Source organism: Electrophorus electricus, chromosome 15 (genome assembly GCF_013358815.1).
Source record: "Electrophorus electricus isolate fEleEle1 chromosome 15, fEleEle1.pri, whole genome shotgun sequence".
Taxonomy (NCBI): Eukaryota; Metazoa; Chordata; class Actinopteri; order Gymnotiformes; family Gymnotidae; genus Electrophorus; species Electrophorus electricus.
Genome location: NC_049549.1, coordinates 16601717 through 16609000, shown reverse-complemented (window position 1 = coordinate 16609000; position 7284 = coordinate 16601717).

The window sequence follows — 7284 nt, the reverse complement described above, 5'->3', positions numbered from 1 at the left end:
ATTTTAAAATTTAAAGCTGCCAGTGCCAAGAACACTCTTTGCCACATAAGGCACTGCCACCAGACTCTGAGCTATTTATCCAACCTTAAACTCAGTTAAGTTAGCCAGCGAAAGCATCACGATGCACTGACATTCCTCTCATTCCTTGATTCATGCGGTGGATCCGAACCCCTCTGGGCGGATGTTCCGCGCGGCAGGGGCGGTGTTGCCCGTCGGGGGTCTCCTGCTGGGGGACACCTTCATCGAGCCCCTGAGTGGGAGGCAGGCACGCGTGGGTGGGAGCAGTCTGCGTGGGGGGAAGGTGGTCCCCCACGCCGGGGGCTTCCAGGCGCTGCTGGACTGCCAGGCCCTGGGGGCGCGGATGCGGCTGGCGGAGCAGGTATGGCGGTACTGCACGGGGCGGAACCCCGAGACGCTGGAGGGGTGCAGCTGGGAGAGCAGGTCAAGGGAGGCCACTTTGGAGATGGAGCAAGCGTGGAGGGCCAGCCAGTGCTCCACGCTGCACCTGCTCAGCCGGCTGGAGGCCCAGCGGGAGTGGGCGTGGAGGGTGGCGCAGGATGGAGGCAGCGTAGGTAGGTGGAGCGGCGTACGAGCCAACAGAGGTCCCATTTGAGCAGGCGTGAAACTACATAGCCGTCTAGACTTCATAGTCTTCTGTTCAATGCTCCTGGCTTGTTGGCTATCGTGATGAATAACGTTATGAGTCTCATGTCATAATAAATGTTCAGATGGATGACAACAGAATGTTTACTTATTGCATTTCTTTTTGCAGAAGACATGCTCTAGGACTATATTGTAGACATCTGCTGGTAATTTTACTGAATTAACCACATCATTAATTTGACAGCATGAATGTGTGTGTGTGTGTGTGTGTGTCTGTGTGTGTGTGGACGCTGTTGCAGGGGAGCTGAAGCTGCCCTGCTCTGAGCTGAGCCTGCCTGCTCTACCAGGGCTGGAGTATCCGGACCCTGGAGGCTCCGGCATTTCGGTCCCTGTTCTCGGAGCCCAGTTGGACTGGGTCTCGGGCTGCCTCGTGCCCCTCGCTGGGACCATGGAGGACCCAGACGGGAAAGGTCAGCCGTGGTCTGACTCTGTTTGTCCCCCAAAGGGAACAGCAGGATCTGCTTCATTACTGGGGGCTTGCTGTCTCCCAGGGCTAGTTCCCATACGCTTGGGTGCACAGACGGTGGACCCGGTGACGGCGGTGCTGGTTTCTGTGGTGGGGGCGCGGCTGGACGTGTGGAAGAGGACCGTGGTTCCTGTCACTACATCACAGTGCGTCACTATAGGAGAATCTCCAGACTGTGTGTTGGTAAGCAGGTCTGGCTAAACACGTAAAGGATTTAGGCTCCTATTTGTTTTGCTGTATATGTTTTAAGTGTCTATGTGTCTGTGTGTCTGTGTGCGTGCATGTGTGTGTGCGCGTGTGTGTGTATGCGCGTGCCTGCGTAATTGTCTGATGCAGGAGGAGGCTCTGCAGGAGGAGTGCAGCGTGCGACGGCAGTTCTGGAGAGACCAGGGTGAGAGGGAGGAGGAGCTGCTTGGGGATTTGGACCGGGCCCTCATAAGCTGCTTGCGCATGGACCATGTGAGGCCGCCACTGGAATGGACAGACGGCACTACGGGCCTTCCTTAGTGTACCATTCTTACAGATGTCCGTCAGTGTGGTAGGGTAACTTGTCTTACTGGTGTGTGTGTGTGTGTGTGTGTGTGACAGCTTGTGTGGACGGACATGGAGAGGCAGCTGAAGGAAGCCGTGACAGAGATACAGGAGGCAGCGCACACTGAGGCCCACAGGAGAAGCTTTCAGAGCTCAGAGCTTTCCCTTCTCCTGTCTACCCATGTCCTGCTCACTCTTACCAGAGGTGAAGGGCTACCACAGTCCAAGACCTGGGCCTGCTGCTCCAGACAGGCCGCGCAGGGAGTGACTGGCCTCCCGTGTGTCTGTGTGTGTGTGTGTAGGAGATGAGGAAGAGTGGGAGAACCAGAAACGCTGGCACGCTGAGCTCACTGCGATGCTGAACAGAGTGAGTGTGTCTATGGCACAGTGGCAGTGGAAGCAGGATCAACCAACACCTCTGGGAGAAGAACCGGTTAGCCTCAGCACACTCGCACTCTTCAGGAGTGTGCTCAAACACACTCGCGTTCAGACCTCAGCCCCACCGAGTTCTGACTCATCTCATTCTGTAACAACAATAATTCCGGAAAACCACCCAGATAAATCCACAAATAGCACAACCAAGCTGTTTATTCCCTGCTACCCCGAATCCTCAACAACACGGTTTAGTCGCGAAGAAAATCAGCTCACTGTCCAATAATTCGATCTGCTGCCTATAACACGTCGAGCTGGATGGACTCTGGACATGTTAGCAGGAGAAGTGCAGGTGTGCAGATGGTCTTTGAGTTGTGTGGATGGTGTGCCTTCTGCAGGATGTGAGTGGCAGCCAGAGGGCACTGTGGGAACTGGTCCGGCAGAGCCTTTCGGACCTGGATGCAGGCCTCGCCTCCGTTCGCTGTGCTCGCGACCTCAGCCAGCTCAGTGCTGACACCGCTCAGGTAACACGAGCCCGCACTGTGGAACACAGCACTCATGAAGGCTGCTCTCCGCTGGATTACAGCCAAATGAACACTTAGTTTCAGGGCCATAGAACTTAGAAGGTTTCGCATATCATCAGTGCTGCCGCTTCACACGGGAGAATTCTAATAGTATGGTTTTTATTTATTTAATAATGCTCCAAAAGCACATTTTTTTAAGTGCGCCCTTCATCTCTCTGTAGGCTGTGCTGTCAGGCTCGTCCTGGTACAGAGACTACGGCTTGGCGCAGCCCCATGGGAGGAGCCTGTGGAAAGAAATGGCCCTGACTCAGCGCAGAGTCCTTCCACGGCTGGAGCGTCTGGTTCAACTCCTGGAGGACGCCAGGCTCCAGGGTGTGTTGGCTGGATCCCAGCGCCTCCCGTGCTCGGGTACAGTGCCCTCAATCGCTCGCTCAGTGCAGAGAGGGACGTAGGCGTGTCTCATGGATTTACCCAACTTTTCCGCCTCTTCCGCAGACCCGTCTGTGCAGAGGTTGCTTGAGCGGGACACCCGCTCTGGAACGTCGGCTGCCTCTGGCCCAGCGGCTAAAGGTATTTATATGTTGACTAGGCTAAAGTCAGAACAGTATGCAGGTATGAACCTTCTCCTTCATGTTTTCTTTGTGTGGTGTTGCATTACAACCACTGAATTTTCTTGTTGCGCAGCAGTGAAGGATTCAGCCATGAGTGAGCAGACTGGTTTAAAGTTACCATCATCTAGCCTGTCCCCTGCAGAGAGAGGACCGGCCGGAAACCTGACACACGGCCAGGGTAAGACGTGCTTCAGACTTCCACATCACTAGCCACGATTTTGTCTGTCCGTACAGAAGGCTGGGAAGATGAAGAGGGCTTGTTTTCCATGCATGTTGCTGGGTCCAGACTTGCAGGTCAGATCATTTGTAGTTCTGTGAAATGACCTGTGCTCGTAGGAGAGCAGATCTGGCTTGAATAATTGAAGTGGATTAAATTCTGCCTGATCCTGTTGTGTCACATCATGCAAACACAAGGGGGCAGTAATCGCCAACTTCATGCAGAAGTTCAAGTTTGAAATGATTTAGCAAATTAACAGGACCGGATCAAAAGTAATTATGGTCTTAGTCACTATAAAACAACTAGAATTAATTCTGGCGTTCATCATTTGCCTTTGTTTAGACTGTCACCACGGCGACGCAGGCGGAGACTGGGCCGGGCTACTGGAGCTCTCCCCAGTCTTCCAACTTATCAAAGGGGTGGAGCAGCAGCTACGAGACCACGCCCAGAACGCAGGTCTCCTGGACGGCATGCCCCCAGGTCACTCACCGGGCTCACACGCGCTGTGGCTCACAAACTGCCGCGGCGGTTATACGAGCTTTTGTGCAGTTTGCGTGTTGAGCCCCCGGATCACAGATTCACTCTGCAGGCTCAGGGCGGCCGTTTATGGACTTTTTGGACGCGCAGTGGGAGTGTGAGGGACCCTTGGTGCAGGTCACCCCGGGCGCTCTAACCCCACGTGAGCTCCACAACTACCAGCACGGACGGCTTCTGCTCCAGCTGCTCCACGCACGCAAAGTGGTCTGGATCTCTTGTTCTTACGCACCCACCCACAAACACACATAAAACCTCATACTGCTTTATTAAGTCTTTTTGAGATTATATCTTGTGCCCGCTAAGCAGCGAAGTAACAGAACTGTGGCTGTGTGGAAGGTGCAGATTAGGTGTGGTTTGTTTTCTACAGGCACCAGCCATGACGCTGCTCCTTGCATCGAGTCTTCCAGCAAATGACTACTACTGCAACGCCTTCCGCAATTCCTTTTATTATCAGGTGCCTACAGAAGGAGTGAACATTTGGTGATGGAGTGTGTAACACTGAAAAAAAACCTCCAAACCAAAAAAAACTGTTTTGGTTTCTGTGGCTGGTTTTATTTAACACAAATCTTTTTGTAATTGTGGTTTGGCTGCTGCTCTGTCTCACAGTAGGGTGGATATGGCAGCAAGACCAGAGCTTTAGTGTGGCGTGCTGTTGTAGTGGGGCCCCCTCACTGAGTGTAGCTGGGCCCCCTCACAGACTGTATCAGGTACCAATCAGACCTGCTACCAGCACCTCACACCGTGCTGCTGGGTGCTGAATGAAAGCGAACACTTGCTCGTCACAAATGTTTGCGCGGAGCACTGGTTTCTATTATTAATATTATTAGTTGCATTTATTTAGCACCTTTCTCAACCATCACTGGACACAGTCACACACACAGGTCACATTAATACAGGATCATTTAGAGTATCCAATCAACATAACCGCCATGTTTTGGACTGTGGGAGACAACCGGAGACCCTGGTGGAAACTTGCACAGACACAGGGAGAACATGGAAACTCCACCCAGATAGGGTCTCGAACCCGCCGTTGTGTTTCTAAGCATTGACTGTGCCCGCAGGAGACAGAGAGCAGCTTGTACGTGCGGCGTCAGAGGCTGCAGAACGTGGGCGGCCTCTCCCTGCTCCTTCTGCACTGTGCCGCCCACGTCTCTGCCGGCCAGCTGGGCCTCGACTCTGCTCCCACCTTCCGGAGGGCCTTCTTCAAGGTACGCCGCCGGCGTGCGTGTGGCCGGGACCGGCTCGGCAGCCTCGAGAGCTTCTGCGTTTCTCCTCCCTCTGCTCTTACTGTGCTCCAGGTGTTACAAGTGGCTCTCGGTGAGCTGTTACTGGAGCCCACCACGCTGGAGGGGGGAGCGCATGCCACGGACCCGGCTCCCGACGACCTTGTGTTGGAGAGCATGCCGAAACCCTGCCGTGAGATCCTGCCCGAGGCTGTGAGCACGGGCTGCAGCCCGACCCCCGAGTCTGCTAGAAACGCCGGCACACGGCCACAAAGCTAAAACGCTAAGCTCTCACTTGCAGATAGACTGAGGGCAGAAAGTTGGGCTGATGATCTGTCTTCTTCCTGACAGGAGGTCCTGCAGAGACAGATTGATGGGTGGGGCAGTCTGACGCATGACGGGGGTCTGTAGGCGGGTCCCGGCACCACCCGGCCGCCATTTAAACCCAACCCACACCGCCCGGCTACGGCTCCAGACTGAAGCGACAGAGCACTCACGAAAAACGAGGACGTTTACCATTCCAGAAATGACACGGTCATCGACCTCAACAAAGCTGTACTCTATCACTCACTGGGAGACAGATCGTGGTGTCAACAGTGGATGACTTCCTTTTGGATGTGGCATATTTTACCCACTACTGAGAGTGGCATGTAGAATTTGTAAACAGTTTAAATCTAAGGCAGAACATTAAAGTGAACTGACTGCCACAGTTTGTACTTTATCTGCAAGCACATGTAAAGGAAACATGAACAATGTAATGCAGAACACGTATTAGTGCTGGATTAAAAACTATGGAAACATTATAAATTCCCATTGTAGTGAGGTTTTTGAAAATATATGCTTTCTTATATGAAAGCAGTGGTTTATTTCTGTACTAAATAACTGCAGTTTGTATACATTCAGACAGGGTGAGTAGAAAAATTCAGGAAATATTTCAGAACAAAAGCTTTATTAGACATCTTTGTACATAATGTTTTTGAGGGCAAGTTTGACTATTCTATACCCCAGTGGTGTTTAAATCCCAGACATCGAGGTATAAGGCTTTACAAAATCCAGAATTGGATTTGGGGTGCAGATTTTAAAATCCCTGGAATACTCCCTCCTGGGTGTTACTCAGAGAACGGCCTGCAGAGACTCTAAAGCTCTGGGCTGTGGAAAGGTGGAAAGCCTTAGACAATGAAGCTTCAGTTCTCTGCAAATACTGACCTGTTGAATCTGCAGGCGAAGGGTTCTCTGCACAAGCGGTCTGTTCACCTTATCTGTACTGCGATAAACGTGTCAAAAAATCTGCCATCATAGATCATTTCTGCATTATTATAGACATAACTGGCACTTTGCTTGGCTATATGAGTAAAATTCATAATTCTGAGGCTTATGTTTCTCCAAGGGGAAGGTTTCTATAGTGGAGCAAACTGTATAGCAGACGGTATTGCGAAATGTTTAACAAATATTTGAGGGATAAATCCCCATGTTCTTTTAGATCCAGAATGGCCAATGAGAGTGGCCCGCACTGAATGGCCCGCACTGCCGGGGATGTTTGGATGAGGCAGGTCCTGTCAGCGTTAATATGCACAACGGTACGGTTTAGGGTTGCCAAAGCCTCCAGTCCTTTACAACTGACTGTTATTAATAAAACTACAAACCCCCTATTTGGCACATCTTATTTATCATTTGTATGTTTGCATTTCCAATACATTCAAAGGAAACAACTTGCAGTAAAATAAATGTAGTATTGACTATTTGAATTTTTACCACATAAGTGTGGAACAGTCGACTAAGTGTTAAAGCACTGGAGTGTTGAGTGGTGTTGAAGCTAAGATGACTATGATCCACTAGGTCTGTGCTTTTAATCAAATATGTGTTTTAGCTGTTATTTCTCAGATTTATTCTGCAAAGCCATCATAAGTGTGCCCTAAGTATTCTGAGTTGATATGTCATACGTCTCTGGGTAGGCAGTTTGCCTTACAAATGTCTGTTTTCCTCTCATATACAGTAACCAAATGGAATCACAGACACAAAGTCTCAGAATAATGTAGGTGCATTGTTTTTCATCAAATTTTGCAAACATGACCTCTGAACTGTTGTTGACATACAGCTGACATGGCTACGATATCAAGTGGATCCACGCCTGCCTAAGTGT